Source organism: Malaclemys terrapin, chromosome 3 (genome assembly GCF_027887155.1).
Source record: "Malaclemys terrapin pileata isolate rMalTer1 chromosome 3, rMalTer1.hap1, whole genome shotgun sequence".
In the NCBI taxonomy this organism is placed as follows: domain Eukaryota; kingdom Metazoa; phylum Chordata; order Testudines; family Emydidae; genus Malaclemys; species Malaclemys terrapin.
In genome coordinates this window covers 72,986,699-73,011,962 of record NC_071507.1, presented here as the reverse complement: position 1 = coordinate 73,011,962, position 25,264 = coordinate 72,986,699, and the positions used below count along the sequence as shown (strand labels likewise).

Genomic DNA, 25,264 nt, shown 5'->3' with positions numbered 1-25,264 from the left:
ATGAGTTTTTGCCTCCTCTGACACAACCCTTCTCTGACCTGCTAACCAAAATCTTAACATGGTTAGCTTCCAGATATCATCCACATGGAGACTGGCCAGTGTCCTGATGTTTATGGGCAGCAGATTCTGCTTCATTTCAATCCAACTGGTTTTGGCTTCATTAGAAGTAAGATCTGGCCTTACGTTTGTACCAGGGAAAACTGTTTCTTGTCAGGATTATTTCTATTGTACACTGACAACACTTCTGTTTATCTTTCATTAGTGCTAAAGCAAAATATCAGACATTGCTTTACTATCCTTAAGTGCTATTATTATAGCAAGGTAGCATAGTGGATAACTTGGAGTTGGAATCCATGATAGAACTCCATACAAACAAAGAAAGGCAGCTAGTTTTCAATGGATTATAAGATTAAGTTCCCTCAGACTTCAGAATCACAGTTCTAGCACTGGGTTGAATAATATTTTTCATGTCAACAATGTTTGTACAAGACAAAGTCAACTAAGCATGAGCTCTTGGGTGTTCTCTGTGTTCTTTTTCACCTCACTGTTTAAATAAATTATAAGAGAAGAGAGCTTTAATGTTGCACTGCTGATAAATCCATAGTATGAAGGTTGTATTTGTGCTTTGGCGATCACACACTAGAGAAAGCAGTTTTCAAAAAATGAAATTTTGGGGGTGAATACTATATTTTCTTTTCTTAGAGTATGTCAATTATCCTAATTTCTGTCTTTAAAATTGCTTTCTAAGTCTGATATAACCAGAGATAACAGATCTTTAGGAGGGTTACTGTACTTGGATAGATCAGAATCTTAATTTCCTCTGGTTTTCCCTATAACTGGATGAATTTCTTCAAATAAATGTCTCCTATATATTGATATTAAAGTAATCTGAAATGGTAGAGGAGTTTATTATTTCATTCCTTTGAAGAAGATGATGTGCATATTAAAATTAATATGACAATGGTGATGCAGTATCCAGGGAAAGCAGACTTTGCTAAATCTTCCAGTACCGTAGCAATAACCTGTCACTGTCTCACTCTTATAAAGACCAATGTTAAAAAAGAAAAAAAGAAAAAAGGGTCAAACCAGGGAAGAATAAATAGTAGGCTTTCTATGAAAATAGCCTCTGGAATGGTCTTGCAAGGGTAGCGGAGGTAATTACATCATTTATAACATTTAAATGTAGATTGTGTTATGTTTTCATACAGAAGTAGCAAAGCAGACTAACACTATAAGAATGGAAAAAGAAATAGTTCCTGTGAGACCACAGTGGGTCTCTCTCCTCTGAAGCAGGCTGCAGCAATTTTGAGAACAATGGGAATGGAGTAGATGATCTCTAGTCATAGAGCTGTTCCATCTTGAACGTCTATGATTTTGCAATTACTGAATTATAATTACTAGGAATAGTCAGTCCAGTCATTCTGGCAATCTTAGGGCAACTATGAGGCTCAGCATGGACATCTCAGCTTTACATGTACAGCTTACACCTGGGATATAGCGGAGGATATATGAACAGCATGTACAATACAGATATTTTGAAGGAAAGACTATACCCACTATTTTGCAGCATGACAGCTGTCCTCTGCTGCTGGATTAAAAGGGTTTTGGTCCCCTAATAATAGGGCTGGTCAACTTTTGGTGAAAATATCTAGTGTTCATTTTTAAAAAAAGACCTCAAATACCTCAAAACCAAAATGTTTTGGGTTTATGGCTGAAAACTGAAAATTTTCAAATCTGAAATGCCATGACAGTGCCTTCTGGGAGTAGTTTTTCGGAGGACCTCATGACCCCAACGCTCTACTAGCATCCACGCTTTGCAACCAGACTACATCTCCCATGATGTGCTACAGCCAGGAACCCCCACAATGCACTGCAGCAGCTCATAAAGAAGGGTGGCCATGCTGCATCACGAGTGACATAGTCTAGCCAGAGATCTTGGACTATAGGATAGAATGGGGGCATGAGACAACCAAAGTAAACTTCCAATAGGCACCATGGCACGTTTCTGAATAGAATTTTCAGTCTTCTGTCAAATTTTTTCAACATTTCTAAATTGGTATTTTTGGGTTTTGGACAATATTTGTTGGGTTAGATTTTTCACCCCTCCCACTCCCCCCCCCCCCCCCAAAAAAAAATGTCTCATGAGCTCTTTTCAACAGCAGGATCTTGCATGAAGGACAGAGCAGCAATACAATTTAAAAGCAGTGCACCTTCTACCATTGGCTATGGACCAAGGATGACTAGCATCAAACAAACAATCACTTAATCAGTCTTCCACTCATGATCCCAACTTCCATTTTCACACTCCCAAGACAAACACAGGACATCACTGTTCAAATAAATACTTATTGTATTGCTGGTCATCTAACAGATTTACCTGCTTCCAAACAATACATCTAAAGTCTTAGAACAGAGTAATACATGTCAAATTCTCCCCTTTTAACATTGGGGAGAGACATGTGTGCAGAAGTGGGACAGGAAATGTGAAGAAGGCAGCTGCGACAGCTGCAGGCTCCTGTTATGCGAACCTGGCAAAAAACTCTTCCATAAGAAGAGGCTGTGTGGGCAGTGGAGCAAGACCCAAGGGGTAGCCATGCTCTCTGGGAAGGGAGCCCAGAGTCTGCAGCAAGTTGCTAGGGCTCAAGGCTTGTCTGACCTACATTGACTCCCCAAAATGTGCAGCTGTAATAAGGAAGCAAATGGCACCATGATGTATAATCCTGTTGTGCAGTTTTGGAGGAGAATAGTGGGGTCCTGATCCACAAAGGGGTGTCGCTCCCCAAATTCAGCCATAGACCCACAGGATTCGGTTTTGAGTTTCCTGCAGAATCCTTACCTATAGCACCACAAGAATCCACCAGGTGTTTGTAAATAAATTTTCTCCATTTGGGGTAAACAAAACCACAGCAGGAGTTTATTTGTGCCTAGTGGGTTTACACCTTCATAAATTCTATCCCTGGAATCTAGATTTAGCTTTGGTCACCACCATTAGTCAATATTGCCCTGGATGCTCAGTGGACATCTCAGATATATTTTTTCCATTCAAATCTTTTCCATCTGATGCAGTAGAAGCAAAATAGTTTAAATACCTTCGAAAGTAATAAACATTGCAAATTAAGTAGATCTTAAAGAGGGATGGAGGAGTGACTCAGGGCACCTGAAGTGACTGAATGTATCAGTCTGGAATACAGGGGACTCCATCCTACATTGCAGGTTAATGGATTTTCACTTTGTGCATCTTTTCTATCTTCATTGTGATCAGATTTGACTCCTCCTCATAATACTTCACACTTCCATAGCACCTTCCACCTGAAGACATCAAAGTGCTTAACTGTCATTAACAGATAAATCCTCTTCCCTGTGCAAAGCCCAAGTGACTGAGCATTGTGTAAGAGGTTACTGTGGCAATCTATGAGGGTTGGGGAGAATAGAATCCACCCCATTCCTCCCCCAAACTCAACATATGGGGGTTTGCCAGCAGATCTACAAAGTCACGGATAAACTGTCCATATCTTTACACCAAAGCCCCTCTCTATTCTAGCATGTATAAAACACTCATAGCATATTCACTTTGGACACTCTGAGGGCATTCAGCGTCCTCAGTCACCCTCTCTTCATGGGCTGTGAAAACACACTAGTGCTGCTGCATTCGGGATCTTCCATGTTCCCTTCCTTGGGATGGAAGAAGTAGAAGAGGAGTATTATTCCCATGGGGAAACAGAGCTGGAGAGGTTAAGCCCCTTTCCCAAGGTCTGTGGCACAAACTGGAATAGAACCCAGATGTCCTGAATCCCGGCCTAGTACGCTGACCACTAAACCTTGTGTCTGTTAAATTAAGAAATGAATAGTGTAATCTAACTTATTTTTGCTACCAAAAAATTGTTATTTCCCCCTCTCTGTAATGTTAATGTTTAAAAAGGAAGAAGTTCTAAGAAATATACTTCAAGGTTAACAATATAATAATAAACAACAACAGCAACAAACAGCTTTAGCAAATATTTTGGACAGTACTTGCTACTTGGCGTTAAACATTAGGAAGAAAATAAATCCCCTGCAGAAACACAGTACATATACCATATATGCATTGGTGGGAAGTAAGTGAGCCTGAAGTGATGTTGATTTCATAGTGGCTTTGAATGCAGTAGCCTTGAAGTGGTTTGATATGCAGAGTGCTAATTAGGGCTCAGTGAGTGAATTCTGCTTGTTCTTGCACCTGTTGCTTGTTATTCAACAGGATTGTTTAGATTCCTAATCTAAGTTTTCATTATAGAAACTACTCTTTCCACTGTTATTTGTACAGTTAAACTGTTAAAACTGAAGTTCATCCAACTGTGTTCAACAGGACTTTAACTTCAGCTTTTGGGGGGGCTCTTGAGAACAGAAGGTTTAACTTGTTATGATCTGTTAATTTTGTCCTCTAAAATCCACCAGAAATAAAGTTATATAACCACTTTTACAAACCTGTACTAAAAATAATAGGAGTCGCTCAGCCAAATGCCATTGCAATTTTTAAGACCTGAGACTCCAGTTTTGTCAGACCTATGGAAATGCAAACATTTCCATTGCTTTATCAGACAGACAATCAAGCAGGATCTCACTGTGAGACAGACGGACATGGGTTTGTATTAGTATAATCCTCATTTGCAGGGGGAAATACTGCATATATATTTCTAACTCATGACTATTAAAAAAATAATACTATTTGTTCTTGGAGCTGATCCCTCATGGGGTTTCATAATCACAAACCATAATTAACCCAAAGCAAAGAAAGAAAGGTACAAAGGGGCACAGGTTCCAGTTAGGGATTTTTTTTCATGATACTTATACCCAAAGGATTTTTTTTTTGTAAGTCATGCAGTTAACTTATCTCAGAATGCTGTTCAAAATAAAACCTAGACCTACAGACACCTGATAGCTTGCTCATATTAATTTAGTTACATGCCTCATGGGAACTTGCCACATGAAGGACATATGAGCACAATATACAATATTGAGAAAATAGTAAGCTATTACTTTAAAATGATAACACTGCTACTTGCTTTGTACTGTAGATCATTTCAAATTGAATGTGCTAAAGCTGGGCAGTTAAGTTTTCACAAGGATATAACTATTGCACACGCGGAATCACTTTAAAATGGGGAAAAGCTACAATCTGTTCTTTCCACTGAGTATTGGGATTCTTCTTGCACTGTGCAAATTTAGTACAGGACTAAGTATTGTTTCCTCAAAATCTGCAGGATGAGTTGAGAGGTGAGGTGTATTTTTTCCTCCTTTCTAAACAGGAGTAGAAAATGACAGAACTTTAAGGGGGGGGGGGGGGAATGAATTCCTGCAAAATAAATAACTATCTTATAAATGTGCAGTAACTAACATCAAATTCTTCTGCTTCAGATAAGCTATGATGATCTCCATACCTGCAACCAGCTGAGGGGTTTTCTTCAGTTCCCTGCGTCCTGGAGGTTATTATATATCCAATGGAGTGATTAAGTGTAGTCTCCCACTGCTGCTGCTGCTGCTTTCAGTTCTGACTCAACCAGGCTGCTGCAGATGCCCATAAGAGCTCAATTTAAAAGAACTGCGAATGAGGAGCGCATGCCTTGCTTTGCAGGGTCTCAGGCTAGCTTTGGTGCAGATGTGAAAGGAACACTGGAGGCTCAGCACTGACTCTTCTCAGGCACTGCGTGGGGATATCATCAAAGACTAAGCTTTCTATTGGCTCTGATCACCAAACAAATCACACCAGCCACCCCCTGCCTCCACCCGCCCCCCTCTCCACTCAGCGCTTGTTTCTCATCTAACCCACAAACATTGCAGCTACAGACACTTCAGTCGCTCGCTGTATTTCTGCTTTCCTCCTTCCAGGCTGTGGATTTACAACCGTGTGGTCAGCTCTACCATTTCTTTTAAAATCAGACTTCCAATCCAAGCCCTTGTAGGGAAATCCTCCCTGTACTAACCCACCCCAAAACAGCCCCTTTAGATCTTCTTCCTTTTATTGAAGGACCTGCAATGTTAAGAGTACATGAAGGTTGTGATTGTGTGCAATGCTTGACATTCAAACACATTGGTTTTCTTGACTTTTTTTTTTTTAACCCCTTACTAGTAAAATTAAAAGCTTGCAGAGCCTAATTACCTGGGGGACAAAATGGTGAAATCGTCAACTGAGCAGGACAAAGTCCTCGTTGCCTGTGTTTGCTTTGGTTTCCTTGTAGAATTTGGGCTATTATTCCAATTTTTGTTTACTGAAGGAAAGGAAGCCATTTGTAATCTGCATCAAATCGTGCCATTTACACAGAAAAAGAAACCATGATGCCAAGGTACTTCTTCCCTGAATCTGAATTTATTTCATCAGAGCAACTGAAATGACTCCTGCTTCCTGCTGGAATATTGGGGCTGCTCTTTTTCTTTCATAGGATGGGGCAAGGTGGCTTGTACGGTAGGATTCTTTCGCAGCCAGGGTCCTATCGTCTGAGAAAACAGACAAGCCTGTGCCTTTAGTATGACTCTCTCTTTAAACAAGAGTATAGTCAACACAGATAAATAGGTTGTTTTGGGTTCTCTTGGTACAGGAAGATGTTGTAACATTTCCTGTAAACATGTTGGCACAGTTGCCTATGAAAATTAGGAAGAACAGAATGTATCCGTGATACTAGATGCATCCTTAATTTAGGCTATGACACATACTTGACTGGGGCTGTTGAATTAAGTAAGATGCATTGGTTGTCATTAAAAGTCACCGTTTACCCAAATTTAGCACACCGTGGCATCTGAAATGCAGGGAAATAGAGTTCCTGGCATACACCTGTATGCTAATAGCAGGAAAATGCTGAGTCTGAAATGGTGCCCTCTGTAGCACTTGTTTCAGCAGTTACTCTTTATTGATCAGACTGTTGGATACTCTTCCTCATTCACTGTTCAGTATGTATAGCAGTTGTCTCTTTTGGGTGTACTAATTTTTTTAATTAACTTTGGGTTTTTTCTGTCAAAAGTCAGAAAAATAAATATAGGAAATAAAAGTACTGAGAAAATTTTCAAATAGAGATATTAAGAAAAAAACTACACTGGGATTTAATTCACCATTGGTTTTATGTCAGTATTGCTGAACTCAATGGAGTTGCACCACTGTAAAACAGGAATAATGCAGAAATTTATCAGGTCCTTTATTGTTAATTATTTTATTTATTGCCTATCTTCTTCTCCATGGATGAAATCAAGTTATGAGCCTAGAGCCAAAGATGCATTTCCAGCCGCTTGGTTGACAGCACCTGGAACAGTTACACCAGCAGCACATCTGGTCAGTGGCCACTCCTCATCTCTATGCCCCAGCTCACACTTACATTTCCTTGTTACTTCAAGAACAGCTGTATTTCCTCCTTCATGTGACTGTTTCAAATTATCTTCCTTTCTTTTCTTTATTTCCCAAGTTACACAACAGTGAGTGTGCTGAACTGTCCCACATTTTAAATTCAACAACTTCTCTTTCAGATCCTCTTGTGCTTGCCTCTGTGGACCAACTCTCTCCAAACTACCTTTAAACTGAGCAAAGCTCACCGTATCATCCTCATGCATGAATGATACCATTTCCACTTTAATGGATGGTTGGTACTTTGTTTTTGGTTTCTGGTTTTGTTTTGTTTTCCCCAGAAAATGATGAGCACTAGTTGAAGCAAAAATGTTCGGCCTGGCAGGCTGCTCTGATAACATCCATTGTACCACTCCCTCCCTCAGTTCCCATTCAGCTTGCTTATTGACACTACATAGATTTTTTTCCTTATGTCTTGCCTGGCAGTGAGAAAATGCTCTGAGTCTCCTACAGCAATCTTAGTTTAGTAAATCTCTTTTGCTCTCTGATCTGACTTAAGCACTTCTTATGGTAAAATAACCTCTGACTCAACATGACTCTGTGTACCTAGTGCTGCTCTATCCCATTGTCCATTCAACTGAGGTGCTGTTGGATTCCTTTGCACTTTGACTGGGTTCTCCTCAGCCCAAGTTCATTTTAATAGCTTTTAACCTGTCTGTTTTATTTATGTCTGCTTAAGTGCTTATTTAATCTTTTCTTTTATAACTATAATGACCTTCCACAGATTTTTGTAATCCTTGAAGGTATGTGGGGAATTTAAAGATTTAAAAGTAGTTTGACTTGGTAAATAATTTTTATTTTTTCATTATCTGGCTTGTTTCTTTCTAAAGCAGAAAGATGCTGTCTGTTCTATTTGATCAGTTAGTAATGTTTATGTTACTCACATATTCATATTTATTCATTCAGCATATCTAGTCATAAGGCTAATTGAGCATTTTGTGGTCACAGGAGTTTTATTCCTTTGCAAAGCAATTATTGAGAAGTGCCAGGTGCCTCAGGTTTTAGTCTGATGAGGATAAAAGATACGATATTTATTCCTTTGGCCTGGTCTACACACAGTTTTTGCAACAATATAACTATGTTGTTTAGGGATGAGATTTTATATATAGGGCCCTACCAAATTCATGGTCTATTTTGGTCAATTTCATGGACATAGGATTTTCAAAATCATAAATTTCGTGATTTCATCTATTTACCATATATACTCGTTCATAAGCCCAATATTTGTGGTAAAAAAGTGACACATCGTAGAGCAGGGGTTGGCTTATAAACGGGTCAACACCAAAATTTGATGATTTTAAACTCTATGGAATCATTGAATTGAATATCTAATACATTGTCATTTTGTTTACATGGAGTAGTCTGCAGGCATGGTACCACTTCCCGCAGCTCCCATTGGCTGGGAACGGCGAACCGCGGCCACAGGGAGCTGAGGGGCTCCATGCCTGCAGACGCTCCAAATAAACAAAACGTCCCGACCCGCCAGCGGCTTACCCTGATGGGCCGGGAGCCAAAGTTTGCCGACCCCTGAAATATAGGGTCAGTTTATGAAAGTGTCATACACTTTCTGCTATTTTTACCTATCCATTTTGCGGGGTCGGCTTATAAACGAATGAACGAGTATATACGGTAAATCTGAAATGTCACGGTGTTGTAATTGTAGGGGTCCTGACCCAAAAAGAAGTTGTGGGGAGGGGGCCACAAGGTTCTTGCAGGATGTGTGTGTGGCAGGACTGCTACCCTTATTTCTGTGCTGAGCTGAGCAGTTGGACAGTGGCGGCTGTTGGTCAGGCACCCAGCTCTGAAGGCAGAGCCTCCGCCAGAAGTAGTGCAGACGTAAGGATGGCAATACCATACCACACTGCTGCTGGTGGGGCGCTGCCTTCAGAGCTGGGTGCCTGGCCAACAGCCGCCACTCTCCAGCTGCTCAGCTCAGAAGGCAGCACAGAAGTAAGGGTGGCAATACCACCACCCCTAAAATAAGCTTGCAACCCCTCTGCAGCTCCCTTTTCGATCAGGACCCCCAATTTGAGAAAGGCTGGTCTCCCCCGTGAAATCTATATAGTATAGGGTAAAAGCACACAAAAGGCCAGATTTCATGGGGGGAGACCAGATTTCACGGTCCATGATGAGATTTTCGTGTCTGTGAATTTGGTAGTGCCCTACCTATATAGTTATGCCAGAACACCCTCAAATTGATAGTACTATAGGCCCCAATTCAGCAATCACATGCCTATCTTTAAGCACGCAAACAGTGTCATTAATTAAATTCTACCCTATGCTGGCTTCATATCAGTGGTACTTGAATTATCCTTATATAGGATATTATCCAAATTTTTCCCTGATATATATTGGCATAGCTCCACGGATATCAATGGGTCTAAGCACACGCTTAAAATTAAAGTTAGACACATGCTTAGGTACCTGGCTGAATCAGGGCTAACACTTGATCTCATATTGTTGATGTATCTCCCTTCAATTTCTGATGGAGCTGGGTCAGTTGACACCAGCAAGAAATTTGGCTTATAGCCCATGTACTGATAATTCAACTACCAGTGAAATACAGCCACCTCTGGGGTAGAATGTAGCAACTGTTTAACAGCAGACAGCAACATTGCTGTGTGGGGGATGGATAGCTCAGTGGTTTGCACATTGGCCTGTTAGCCCCAGGGTTGTGAGTTCAATCCCTGAAGGGCCACTTAGGGATATGGGGCAAAATCAGTACTTGGTCCTGCTAGTGAAGGCTGGGGGCTGGACTCAATGACCTTTCAGGGTCCCTTCCAGCTCTATGAGATAGGTGTATCTCCATATATATATTTTTAGTTTGGGACAAGACATGCAGAAGGACACTATATCCAGTTGAAATTGCAGAATGAATTTAGAGAAAATTAAGCATGCTATGGGGCCCACTCCATCACCATGTGTTCAAATTAGAAACAGAACTCAGAACTGTGGGGTTTGCATTCTGCTCATTTCAGCACTTTTCTGTTGATAACAACAACAGCCCTGAACCATGGCGGCATCTGTTAGTAGCTGAAACAGGGTACACCCCCTGTCATGTGACAATGGAAAAGAATCGCAGAGAGAAAAAAATTCTTCTAACACTGAACAAGGAACTTTATTCTAATAAAGAAAACAGTATTAGCGCTACAATACACACTTTCTCTCAGGATTGTGGGAGTTTCTGAGAGTGAGGCTGTGTTTGGTATGTGCTGTGTGCACCAAAAGTGTTTGGTTTTGGTGTTACTTGGTGTTTCTTTGTTTTAGGGAGGTTGCTCATTCCCCACCCACTTTTCCTTGAAGGGCATGGGGGAGAGGGTTTCTTAGCGATATGACCTGCAAGCATGAGGGTGTGTGCCTGATGTCTACTGCACCACAGAGGATGTGTTGCTGAGTGTAAGTAAGGTTACTGACTGTGCTAATATAAAATCTGTCTCTCAATTGAGTAAATCTGTAGTGATTTTCCTGACCCAGGAGCAGTTTGTGAAACATTTGGTACAGGAGAGGCTCTGGGTCCAGGAGTCTTTTGTTGAAGTTTTCCCCTTGTTGCTCCTGCTACTAAAGTAGTTTTTTTTCCAATTGCCCCCACACCCTTTCTTTCACAATGAGACACTAGTGTCTGATCTCTCCTATTATGGGAAGGTAGTTTCTGTTGTTAGGATGATTCTGTTAGGCTTCAAGAACCCAAACATGAGGTGTGTATTGTGCCTGGTGAGTCTTCAAGCCCCAGATCCCACATTCTGTAGTTATGATGCTGGGTCCCAGCTTGGGGCAGCACTGCCTACCCTTTTTGGGAAAATAGATTTGCCAGTTGCTCTCATAGAATCTCTCTCCTTCATGGATGATGAGAATGTGGCTCAATGTTACAGTAGTTTCTCAATGTTCTTCTAAGCCAGTGGAGTCTGAGGGAGAAGAAGAGAATGTCAATGATCTCTCTGATTCCTGATGTTCCAGCCGGTCAGCTTGATAGGAAGGGTGGGTACACCCTTGCACTGTTACAGACTAGGGACCGAATGGCTAGGCAGCAGTTCTGCAGAAAAGGCCCTAGGGGTTACAGTGGACGAGAAGCTGGATATGAGTGAACAGTGTGCCCTTGTTGCCAAGAAGGCTAATGGCATTCTGGGTTGTATAAGTAAGGGCATTACCAACAGATCGAGGGACGTGATCATTCCCCTCTATTCGACATTGGTGAGGCCTCATCTGGAGTACTGTGTCCAGTTTTGGACCTCACACTACAAGAAGGATGTTGAAAAATTGGAAAGAGTCCAGCGGAGGGCAACAAAAATTATTAGGGGGCTGGAGCACGACTTATGAGGAGAGGCTGAGGGAACTGGGATTGTTTAGTCTGCAGAAGAGAAGAATGAGGGGGATTTGATAGCTGCTTTCAACTACCTGAAAGGGGGATCCAAGGAGGATGGATCTAGTCTGTTCTCAGTGGTACTTGATGACAGAACAAGGAGTAATGGTCTCAAGTTGCAGTTGGGGAGGTTTAGGTTGGATGTTAGGAAAAACTTTTTCACTAGGAGGGTGGTGAAGCCCTGGAATGGGTTACCTAGGGAGTTGGTGGAATCTCCTTCCTTAGAGGTTTTTAAGGCCCGGCTTGACAAAGTCCTGGCTGGGATGATTTAGTTGGGAATTGGTCCTGCTTTGAGCAGGGGGTTGGACTAGATGACCTCCTGAGGTCCCTTCTAACCCTGATATTCTATGATTCTATGATACAGGGTGAAGGAGATCAGTGACTTTTTGGATAGCACTAAAGGCAAGCAGGGAGTAGAGATTAAGGTGTATTTCCCCAATTTACAGCACTGTGTAAACTCAGCTGCCCTTGTCTTGAGACATACCTCAGTTGATTGTAGGAAACATTTCCATCTCAAAGAATTGTTGAGCAAGATGAGGAAGTGTGCTGGGATTGTTAAAGATATATCAACACAGGCTCATGTTGTCCTTATGCAAGAGACACATTCAGATGTTGATAATCAGGGGAACTGACTGAAGGAATGGGGCGGGGAATCTTTTTTGAATCGTAGCTCTAGTGTAGTGCTGAGGTAACTGTTCTCTTTTCCTAGGATGCAGGGACACAGATCCTCTTTGTGAAGGAGATTGTGCAGGGTTGCTCCTCCAAGTGGGAACATGTATTGACACTACTGTATTTAATTTTTGTGCTATGTATGCCTCTAATCTGGGGTGAGATCGTGTCTCTTTTTTGCAGACACTTTCCCGTGCTATGCTTGACTTTGAGCCTGATACTATTGTTGTCCTATCAGGGGATTTCAGTTGCACTGTATATTATGTTTTAGATAGGAACCAAGAGGAGACACACCCTCATTCAGCCAGGGAACTGTATTGTCTCCTGAAGACTTTTGTGCTAGTAGATGTTCGGATGTTGTCTCACCCCACTGCTGGGCAGTACTCATGACTGAAGGCTACTCCCAACCAGGTCTCAGGAGCTAGACTGGATCACTTTTATACCATGAAGGCCAGTGTGAATATGTTTGTTTGGTCTTGTATGTCTCCACTCACTTGTCTGGTCATTATTATGTATCTGTCCATGTGTCTCTCTGTCTTCCTGCCCATGCTTCCCACTGGCACTTTAATACCAAATTATTACAGGACTTGAATTTCATCCAGATGTTTGCTGTGTTTGGGGAGCGCTGGCAGCAGCACAAGCCCCTGTTTGAGTTCCTGAGACACTGTTGAGATGTCAGAAAGGTCCATATCCAACTGTTCTGCCACCAGCATACCCAGGCTGCCACGCAATCCTTGTATCAAACTATGATTGCCCTGAATTGAGACCACTTGGGCCTTCCTGGCAGCCTGGATGTGGGAAACCCAGTGCAGATTCACCAAACCTTAAATGAGAAGTGCCGGCTCCTGTGATGCTTCTTGGAAGAGAATGTGCAAGGAGCCCTGATTCAGGCCCATTTTACTCAGCTGCATGAAATTAACACTCCCACAAGGTTCTTTTTTGAGTTGGAGAAAAAAAGTCTACAGACAGAGGACAGCTTTTTTTGCCTACGGCTGCCAGATAAGAACGGCCATACTGGTTCAGACCAATGATCCATCTAGCCCAGTATCCTGCCTTCTGACAGGGGCCAATGCCAGGTGCTTCAGAGGGAATGAACTGAACAGGTAATCATCAAGTGATCCTTCCCCTGTTGCCCATTCTCAGCTTCTGGCAAACAGAGGCTAGGGACACTTCAGAGCATGGTTTTGCATCCCCGTCCATCATGATTAATAACCATTGGTGGATCTATCCTCCATGAATTTATCTAGCTCTTTTTGAACCCTGTTATAGTCTTGGCCTTCACAACATCCTCTGGCAAAGAGTTCCACATGTTGCTGCGCATCGTGTGAAGAAATACTTCCTTTTGTTTGTTTTAAACCTGCTGCCTATTAATTTCATTTGGTGACCTCTAGTTCTTGTGTTATGAGAAGGAGTAAATAACACTTCCTTATTTACTTCTCCACACCAGTCATGATTTTATAGACCTCTATCATATCCTCCCTTAGTCTTCTCTTTTCCAAGATGAAAAGTCCTAATCTTATTAATCACTCCTCACATAGAAGCTGTTCCATAACCCTAATAATTTTTCTTGCTCTTTTCAGAACCTTTTCCAACTTCCTTTTGAAATGGGGCGACCACATCTGCAGGCAGTATTCAAGATGTGGGCATACCATGGATTTATATAGAGGCAACATGATATTTTCTGTCTTATTTTCTATCCCTTTCCTAATGATTTCCAACATTCTGTTCTCTTTTTTGACTGCCGCTGCACACTGAGCGGACATTTTCAGAGAACTATCCACAATGACTCCAAGATCTCTTTCTTGAGTGGTAACAGCTAATTTAGACCCCATCATTTTATATGTACAATTGGGATTATGTTTTTCAAAGTGCATTTATCAACATTTATGCATGGTCATCGGATGGCTGATCCTGCTGAGATTTAGAAAACAGCTGTTTCTTTTTACAGTACTCTGTATTCGCCTGAAGCTTGTGACATGCTGGCAGTGGAGGCGCTGCACTAGGGGTTATCCCATCTGACTGGCGAGGAACAGCGGGGCCTGGATGCCCTGTTGTCACTGCAGAAACTCTCGGTTGCAGTCCAGCAGCTCTTTACAGGCAAGGTATCAGGAGGCTGCCATCTGATGCTCCTGGAGAAATTCTGTGCCACTGCATGCACACACAACTAATGAGCCATGCATATTTTTATTTTTGTGTGCAGAAAAAGCTTCTGTTGAAAAGTTGCTGCAGTTCTGCCTTTTGCCCAACAGAGGGTGGTGGGGCAATAGAATGCAGCAGCTGCTCCCAATTAGGCTACGTCTTCACTACCCGCCTGAATCGGCGGGTAGAAATCAATCTCTCGGGGATCGAATTATCACGTCTCGTTGGGATGTGACAATCGATCCCCGAATCGACGCTTGTACTCCACCAGCGCAGGTAGGAGTATGCGCCATCGACGGGGGAGCCGCGGAGGTCAATTTGCTGCCGTCCTCACAGCGGGGTAAGTCGGCTCGGATACGTCAAATTCAGCTACGCTATTCGCGTAGTTGAATTTGCGTATCTTAAATCGACACCCCCCCTGTAGTGAAGACGTAGCCTCAGGGAAGAGAAAGAGCCTACCTTCTTCACAGTGCCAGATCAGGAGAGAGGGGCTATGGGGGGTCAGACAGAGGCTCATGAGGGCTGGTGGGGGAGGACAGACTAGGGAAGGGGCTCAATGGGAGTGGAGGTGCAGGGCCACTGGGGGGAAGGCGGTGCAGGTCCACATGGGCAGAGGGGTGGCTGAGAGGGGGCACAAAGATACACGGGGATAGGGTAAGGGGGTGCAGGACTACATAGGGACAGGGGGTGGCTGAGTGGGTGCACATAGACACATGGGGATAGGGGGCAGGGCCACATGGGCATGGGGGGAGTGGGTGTCTGAGTGGAGGTGGAGGGACACATGTGCCTGACTGAATGGGAGGGCCTAGAGGGTCAGCCAGGGTCTGCATAGGGAAAGCTCCCTAACAGTCCCTCCCTGCTCCTCCCAAAAAACCTGTTCCATACTTTTCCCACCTATACCCAGCAACCCTCCAAGTTCACACCCAGGCTCCTTCCCAACAATTATTTCCCTCTTCCTCAGCTCCTCCATTACCACTGACTCCCCACCGCCTTTGCACTGCTTCTGGGGCAGAGGGGGTGCAGAAAATATGGTTGTGTATTGTAGTTTAAATGAATTATTACTCAGACTTCTGTATTAATATGCCAAGTAAGGAATCTATTTGGCAAAAACATTTTCTGAATCTTTTTTGTTGTCTATATTGTTACAGACATACTTGCTGACAGGTATTTTAAAATAAATGACCAAAAATAATTGAAACTCGTGTGATGATATTTTGTTATTTTGACAAAATATGCAGAATTTTGCAGAATTTTTAATTTTTTGTTTCAGAATTCCCCCAGGAGTAAGAATCTGAATTTTACAAGCATTTTTGGCATCTTAACAGTCCTGACTTTTTGCTAGTGGTGCCAGAGTGTTCTCAAGAGAAAGAGCTGCCCCTCAGTTGCCACAGAGCTGCGATCACCCTGCTGCACACAAAAGGGGATCTCTGTGACTTACAGAGCTGGATACCTATTTCCCTTCTCTGCTCTGATTCTAAGATTTTTATCTAGGGTCTTAGCCAAAAGGCTGAAGGACTGTCTGGACTCTGCAATACACCCTGATCAAACATATTGTATTCTTACCCACTGCATTTTTGATTTATTTATTTTTTTTAATTCATGTTTTTATGTTTAACAAACTTTGCAATCCATATGTGGGGCTTGTTTCAATGGACCAGGAGAAAGGTTTTGATAGCGTTAACCATTGTCATGTTTTTAAAATGATAGAAGCTTTTGGGATTGGGCTAGTGTTCTCTTCATATATTTTTTATCATGCCATACCATTTGTAATGTCCCAAAGATTAATGGAGATGTTAGCTGCTGCTTCTCAGTTTGCAAGGGCATTCATCAGAGGTGTCCTCTTCTTGGATGGTGTATGCTCTTAGGTTGGAGCCATTCCTGCATCTCCTTAGAAGCCTTCTGACTGGCCTTTCTGTGCCGGGGGGCTGGATGCTTTCCCACATCTGTTGGCCTATACTGATATCTCAGTTTTTATCACATCTGATAGTGAGATGCAGGTACTTTGCACTTGTTTAACTGCCTCCATAAGCTGAGCTAAGAGCAATTTGATCTTACTGAGCTCTTGGCAGTGTAGTGGTCCTCCTTTGTTGCCCCAACAATTTAATGGGGCACCACTGGGATTAAGGTGTTGGAAGGTCTGTTTCGGATCTGAACAATATACATTAAGGAACTGGGAGGGGGCTGTGGAAAAGATGCAAGGCTGCTGTAGAAATGGCACTGGCTCCTTCCTGGACTCTCTTTTTGGGGCTGGGTTTTGATTGCCAATAACCTTGTGGCCTCAATGTTGTGGCATCAGCTAGTATTTCTGAACCCTCCTCCGGGCCTTATGGACTAGATTCAGACACATATTAACCAGGGTTTTGATTTTGTTTTTTAATAGTTACCGCTGGTGGCACCATGCTTTTTCTGTTTCTGCCTTTAGATGAAGAGGGCCAAGGCTCACTGATTTATTCAGCAAAGTGGTCCCCTTTTGCCACTCATCTGTTGGCAGTTGCTATATTCTGACTCCCTGCTGGCCAGGATGTCCCCTGACTTCTCTCCCCTTCCTAGTCCTGGAGGGATGAGCATTGACTCCCACCTATTTTTGTTGGCACCTGGTCAATTACCAAGTCTAGTTTTGCTTCCAGTCTACAACAGTATTTTTAATTCCTGGCACTTTCTGTGAAGTGCATGACTGGATCAGGCATTTTCCAGTTTATGGCTGTGGGAAGATCTGTAGTTGCAGAGAGTTTTTGCAGGGATTATTCTTCCGGAACAGAATTGTGTGTTTTCCGCCCTAGCTGACTCCCCTTTTGTGCAGGAGCTGCTTGTACAACCAGGCAGATTGTTGTCCTGGAAGGGTTTGGTGAATGTTACTTTTTCAACTATGACCAAGAAGTAGCTCTATGGCATGTGTGTCAAGGTGCAGCATTATGCCACCCTCTCTTATCTCTGGGTGACTCTGTGTCTCTGGCTTGGAGGATGTTGTACTAACCTCCTCTTCCAAAGTGCTCGGGTGACTTGCAGTGGAAGGTCCTGCATAGCTTCATAGCAAATTTTGTCACCTCACTGTTCACCCCCTTTTCTAAATTATTTATGAATACATTGAATAGCACAAGTCCCAGTACATATCCTGGGGGGGACCCTGTTATTTACTTGTCACCACTGTGAAAACTGTCCATTTAGTTTTATCTTTTAACCAGCTACTGATCCATCAGAGGAACTTTCCTCTTATCCCAGTCCTGGCTTCCTGTTTCTATCAGAGGTGATTGAAATCATCAGTGGTTTAAACACCAGATTTTTGAAAGCCTTCCCAAGAAGACCTAAAAGGGAAGATGTGCTGCTACACTCCAGCTCATCCCAAAGGAAGAGAGACTTCAGGAGATAATACATAAAGGGACTGGCCACTAGAAAACCACCCAAACCAGGATCCACTGCCGCAGCTTGAAGACATCTCCAGTCCTTCCATGGGGCATGAAGAAATGATAATGAGAAGACCACTATCCACCTGCTACATCCCTGACCCACGTCCTAAAATACCACCTCATAAAAGACCTTGTCTAGCTGCTGTCTATCTAGGCTTTTATCCTGCACCTTCCCTGGCTGCCATTGGGAACCACTATAGTTGTCTGTGACTGGGAGCATGTTTCTTTGACTCATATGCTTGTCAGACACTGCAGGGAAAGCCACCGGGACATTGAAGAAGGTTGTGTTGTGTAGGAAGGGGAAGGGAGACAATGAGGGAGGATACTCAAAACAAACAATAAAAAAAACATAAAAAGTATAGTGTTTCTGCTAACTGCATGGTAATTTAAAGTGACAAGAGTCCTGTGAGAGATTTGTTAAATATGGCAGACACCTGGTAGCAATTTAATATGCCCAGCAAACAAAAGAAAGGGAAATGTATTAATGTCACAAATGGTGCAATTCAACTGGCTAGTTTAATTAAAGCTGGCATTACCCCATTTTGATAATGGAATTGAATGTTTTAGGAAATATTTTCTGACAGTGTTGGCTTCATACATGTGGACAGTGCCATTTCAAACATGCTTATGGTAATAAAAGACAACGGAGGCTGCTGAATAGAGACAACACAGGAGAGAGTAGGCTCCTACTGAACCTAGATGCGCAGGGATACAGCACAGAAGCTTGTATATTACAATACTCATCATACCAGGCACATAATTCATTTTAACTGATTGATTGTCCTTTTTCTTGTGTGATGAGACAGGGTGAACAGAAATCTCCCATCTACTGTACCCATACCATTCATTATTTTGTGTACTCCTGGCATATTCACTCTCATAAAGCTCCTAGCACTTTATTCATTTATTAGGGTGTATATATATGATTTTAATAGTATGGTTATGAGCTGGGTTGAACCTTAGTATGGGTTGTGTTAAAGCTACAGTGAAAGTGAGGTGTGAATACATACTTCACTTAAGATACTTGTAAGAGACAGTTAAGGGGCCATGTCAAAAACAAAGTATTATAGCATCTACCCCAAAATTAGTACCATGGGGGCAGAGGGCTCCACTGGGTATTGTTCTGAGCAGGTGGGTGGGTGGGTGGATCTGAGTGCGGGGGAAAAAAAATCAAGCTGGGAAAGAGGCAGACAAGAAACTTTAACAAAAAAAAGAGAGACTTGGAAGAGAGCAAGAAGGCCAAGCAGCAGCCTATTAACCTGGATGGCCCTGGGAAAGCCTAGAGAGAAGTACCAGGTCAGGGATTCTGGCTGAAAGAAGCTTTGGAGTATAAATTAAGAAACTTCTCCTTTGGTTTTCGGTTCCTTCAGCACCTGGAGACTTAGGACTTTTGTTATTTACAAGAAATGCACAAAGGTAGATCAAGGAAAATACCAGACTCCATCATCAATTTCTGCTTCCAAATGGAACATACCCAGGGCCCCAAACATTGGCTAGCCATTCATGTCAATGGTGAGATCCTGTTTCCAAGGAGAGAAATTATGAGCTGGTATTCCTGTTGACCCAAGATGGAGTAAATGATGGCCATACTTGCAGAAATCAAAGGGAGATCTAAAGCAGGAGCTGGATACTTCAAAAAAGGAATTTAAAGAAAACTTCAAACAAGGTCTAAAACAAAAGCTGGAAGTTTCCCAGAAAAGGCTCAGAGATGACTTGCAGGCTGTGATGAGAGCCTTGCTAGAGCAACAACTGCAGAGTGCCCAGCTAAACTGGGAAACCCAGCTGCAACACTCAGAGGCTGGAATGGTAAAATGGATTGATCAAGTGACCAGCAGTCTGATTGCCATAGACCAGGAGTTTTTCATCCTGATTGGCCAAAGCCTATTTGGTCTACCCTATCTGGACCTTGCTAACTGAGCTGAACTGCAGAAAGGGTTTAGGAAGCTAAAAATTCAGCTGCAGAAGGAAACCAAAGGGTCCCAGACCATAGTGGAAGGCAGCCATCTCAATGCAGAATTGGGCCCATCAGAAGACTTGGGTAGGACTGGACCTTTACAACCTTTGACATGTGTTTATTCAGCATATTTCCTGGCTGGCATGTATACACAAAAACTCAAATGTACCTTTTGGTTAAGACAACCACATTTCCCCCTCTTTTTAAAGAACAAGTCTACACTACAGTGTTATATCAATGCAGCTGCACCGCTGTAGCGCATCTGGTGAAAACGTGCTATGCCAACGGGCGAATGCTCACCTGTTGGCATAAATCACTCCATCTTGGTGAAAAATGTAAGCTATGTTAGCAGGAGAGGGTCTCCCACTGACATAGCACCAGTGTGGTCAGCACGAAACTTGCATCACGCAGGGCTGGGGGGAGGGGCTTTTTCACACCCCTGAGCAATGTAAATTAGATCAATTTAGGCTTAGTGTAGTGTCTGACTTCCTTTACCTTGAGTCTGGGATTCAGGCTTTTTTCCAAAAGGAAAAAAAAAAATCTCTGAGGATCAAGCTGAGAGATGCAAGAAAGTTTGCCCTCACCTCAGTAGTTAGGATTCTGTAATCTCATTCCGTTTGGACAATACTGCCCTTCCCTTGAGAGGAGAAGTCTTTCACTAGTGAGGAGAAAAGAGTCAGACACTAGAAGCCAGGTCTCTCTTCCTTCTAATCAAACATTGCATTTCCAAGAATCCCAGTCAGTCATAGTTTGTGGGACTAGTTAGCCATCTTTATCGGGGACTGGGCCAACTCAGTCTATGTGCTATTTGCTTGCTGTTTAATAAAGGTACGACTTGGAATGAAACCAGAGTGTCTCCATCCAGCTCAGAGAATAACTAGTTGGAGGGGATATTTACCAAAGGCTTAACTATTTGATTGAGGTTCTTACCAAGCTGGTGGAATTACTGCTGAAGTAGTAGGACATCAATGAGAAGGGTGCATTGAGGAAGCTATTTTTATGTGCTACAATAAATGTAATAATGCATCAGCATAAGTGCAGCATAGAAAACCATTATGATATCAATAATCCATGAAATATACTATTTATTTTTATAAATGTTAAATTATGTATGGACATTGAAGGGATCATATCTATTGAGTTGAGGTATAACAAAACAATCAAAACTGTCTGAGGGATTATTTATTAATTTTACAGTGCCCAGAATTTTGCTAGGTACTTTAAAGCATAAATAGAAAGGCATAATCCCTGGTCCAGGGACCTATTATCCAGGTACTTATATGGCCCTCAAAGTATTTGACCACCTCCAATAAGTTAAAAATGATGACACTGCTGTCTCTTCTTTTTCTGCCACAGTAAATTGGGGATTGGATAATCTACCTCTGCGCTTGATGCAGTGCATCCGGGGTAACAGGAAGGGGTAAATGAAGACAGCTAGGGTTACGCCATAAAACGATGCTAAGGTGTTATGGAGGTAGGAAGGCAGAAACCCCAGAACTATTTTTTCTTGTGTACACGTCTGGGTTCATCACTGTCTCTCTTCTGCAGGACTCTCTCCTTCAACACCCTTTCCCTGCAGAGAAGAACTGCATAGAGGAGTACCATCATCTGCTGTTGGAGCTAGGAAGAGGCAGCAATCTGGCCATCAGATGGGCAGAGATGGACACATTAAGGAATATGATGGCTGTGGGGGGCGGAAATGTCTGAAGTGTGCAAGTGTGTTCCTTGGTACACTTGACTGTTGATATTCATTGTCAGTGCTGTAAAATATTTGTAAGACTTATAAATTAATTAATTTTTAGCCATATCTATGTACCTTTTGTATTCACTTCCAGCAAATGTCCAAGCAATTAAGTTTTACTCAAACAGACATCCAGGGGAACCACATTTTAATTTGAACATGCAAGTATTTGCACTGGACCTGCTTGCTCATTCATCCAGTCAGAGAGCAGAAACAATACCATGTAGCTCATCAACTAAACAATGCAGCTAGAATATCAAATATAGACATCTGAATACTCCCCATGAATTCTTCACATAGAAGGAAAAAGTGATTAAATAATTCCAAATACTGAATAACTACAAGGAGCTTCCAATCTGCTAATGGATATTCTGTAAGAAGCAAATGGGTCCTGCAGTATGTTATTTGCTGTGAAACGTTTGCTCGGCTTCAATAAGAACAAAGCTGCTTCTTCAGCTGTATGAGCTGGACAAAGTATTCCAGTAACAGTCTCACTAACGGAGTTTCATTGCCTTGAACTAAGGAGGGCTCAGTAACTGGGAAGACTGCACTTGGTTTATGGACATTTCACCTTTGGAGACCTAGGTGCAATTTTAGAGGGGCAGCCATGTTAGTCTGTATCCACAAAAACAACGTGGAGTCTGGACTCCTCATTGTTTAGGTGCAATTTTGTGATTAGTCAACAATGGAAATGATAGTCACTCTTCTATAGCACAAAATCCATGCCTCATTTGGCATAATTCTCATTCTCTACTCAGGACGAGGATAGCTGCCTAGCAGGCTTTAGCTACAAGGCCACAAGTGAGAGATGCATTGACAGAGCTGTGTCTGGCCTGTGCTATCAGCTCTTCTCCTTCCAGACACAAACATGTTCTGAACAAATGTTTTGTTTACATGTATTGCAGTGGCACACTTTCCTCTGGCCTGACCTCAGACATAGAATCCCAGTAGGCAGTTTGCTGGCTCGCTCTGCTTTGCCTGGTGGTTTCAGATGTACTGCAGAGCAGGGACAGTTTTCCTTGCCTCCCCCCACCCCAGGCAGGGCCGGCTCTAGGTTTTTTGCCACCCCAAGCAAAATAAATTTTGGCTGCCCCCCCGTCCCAGCCCTGGGCTCCTCGCCGCACCCCCCTGCCGCCCCAGCTCTGGGCTCCCTCATTCCTGCTCACCACTGCTCCCCACACACACCTCCTGCCACCCCAGCCCTGGGCTCTCCCCCACCCCCCACCTGCACCCTCCTACCACCGCAGCCCTGGGTCACTGGTAACTCGCTCTCCACTCCCCTGTGGAGTGTCCTATTTTTTTAATGTTAAAATATGGTATCCCTACTCACAGTGCAGCTCTCCATTCATGGCAGGCTGCAGCATGAGGTCTCAGCTACCTCACTCCCTCCCCCTCTTTCCTCGTGGTAGTGGCCAAGGGAATGCTGGGAAATGTAGTTCTTTCCCTGCTCCAGGGCTGGCTCTATAGGCAGGGAGCTAACCAAGGAACTACAGCTCCCAGGGCCCCCTGTTGGTTCTCAGCTCCCATGCTGGATCCCTGCCGCCCCTGCAAATGGGCTGCCCCAAGCACGTGCTTGCTTTGCTGGTGCCTAGAGCCGCCCCTGCCCCCATAAACAACATTATACTCCAAAGCTGCAGAATTACACAGAGACCTGAGATAGGGACCCACACAAACTGACTGAATACACCAGGCACTGTTATTTTAAACACCTTTGCTTTTGGTAATGGTACAAGCTAAAAGGACATTGAGAGCATAAGCAAGACCCTAACTGCAATTTCCCCAATGAATCAAAAAGTTATGATTGCCTGAAGTACTTGAATAACTGTCTTCTAAATAGTGCAGGGGAGGGAAAGGGATGGGGAAACAGTATGGAAATCAAGCTTTCCTTGAAATTAAATATTTATTTATATGTGCTAACTTGCTCGATGCAACCTTTACATAATTTATATTGCTTTTCCTGAATGCTCTGGGGCAAGAAAGTTTTCCTGTAACGCTGACACTCACCCATTAACTCTCCCATAGCACCACTTCAGAGTATGATGGTGCCTGACTTTATGAGTTCAGCAGGATCACGACTTGTTAGTGGTATACATGGGAGACCTCCCAAGAAAAATCCAGGTGGGAGTGGAAAGTGATGTTCCCTTTGATACGAATTTGAGGTAATATCCCGGCATGGTACCAGGGAGAAATGGAGGTGGTGTTCTTTAGAGGAGAAATGGAAATCAACTCCTGATCACTTGTGGTCATTAAATATCCTGTAACACTTTTAGGCGTATGGCAGTGAGCACTCATGTCCTGGCCAAATTCCTATTCAGAGAATTATCATCATTTGCCTGTCTGTCTCCTGCAGCTTTAGTGAGAGAAATAATTCATTGATTCCTGGCCTATAACATTGCTGTGTGGTGAAGATATGCTTCATTTCACTAGTAGGTGAAGTGATTCTTATCTAAATAGTCTGTAAAGTCTGTTAAAACACTTCTGAACAGAACAGTTTGAATGAATTATTAGTAATTATATCATATACTTAAATGTAAGCCCTACAATATCTAGCACAACAGACAGGGTTTATCATTCAGCAGCAGAGGGTTTGCAGCAGGGAGTGTCCTAAATAGAATTGGTTGAAATATTTTGTACAGTAGTTTTTCTGCTGAAAAATAAGGTTGTCAAAAACATCAATTGCAATTAAGGATTTTCCTGAAGGGAATGCCAAAACAAGGAGGAGTGGGGGAGTTTTCTTCATTCAAATTGACATTTTGAAATGAAATGACAACTTGTTTCATTTCAATATAAATCATCCAAAAATTCAAAACAATGTGAAACCAGCTTAAAGTGACATTTTGGCTGTAGGTTTCAGAAATCCAAAACTAAATGGCTTTTTATGTTGCAATGTCAGTTCCAAGAAAACATTTTCATCTTGTTCTGATTTAAAACATGTATTTTTTACATTGTTGCCAAAATGAAAGCCATTTGAAATCAAAATGAAACAAAAAAGTGTCTTCTTTTCAAAATTCACATTTTTCTTTTGAATTGGTTCAAAGCTTTCTGTGGAAAAAACAAATTCTTCAATCCCAAAAAATTTTGAACAAAGATTTTTCATTCAAAATTGCTCATGGGAAACATTTCAGTTTTCTGACCAGCTCTAGTCCTAAATCATTTCACCTTCATGGACCCTTAAAGAGCAACGTTAATTGGCTGCAGATAGCATACTTTGAATTCCACCTCAACTAGAAGGAAATTAATGATCATGTAGGTCCTTAAGGATCAGAAACAATCATTTGAACACTGTGGATCCTCAAGCTTTAAGATATGCAGATAACAGTTTTTAGAAGCATGGTCATACTGAAACTTGAGCTGTTCTTACTTCCCTGCTAATTTGCAAACAAAAGCCTCTAAGGAGTCTCTTGACCAGCAGCAGAGAGAATGAGAAGCAGATTGGTAAGGAAATCAGAGAAATAGATCAAGAATAGTAGTTAGTCTTACCTATGATTTGATGCTTGCTCTAGGTGCAATAAAAAAAAAACAGTACAACTACAATTTTTTTTTAAATAATTCAGATTGTATTCTATTTTTCAAAACATGCATGAAGTGGACTTGTCAAACATTCACCCTTTGCCTAAGTCCGCTCCCATTTAAGTCA

General features: G+C 42.4%; 1 protein-coding gene across 2 annotated transcripts in view; it reads right to left on the bottom strand.

The window, feature by feature from the left end:
* The window catches only part of GREM2 (gremlin 2, DAN family BMP antagonist), a 50,160-nt gene extending 44,514 nt beyond the window's left edge, over positions 1 to 5,646 (bottom strand). For both annotated transcript variants that reach the window (XM_054022614.1, XM_054022613.1), the window contains exon 1: positions 5,415 to 5,646. The gene's annotated coding sequence lies outside the window, so the exon portion shown is untranslated. The remainder of the gene's footprint in view (positions 1 to 5,414) is intronic.
* Between the last annotated feature and the right edge of the window lie 19,618 nt (positions 5,647 to 25,264).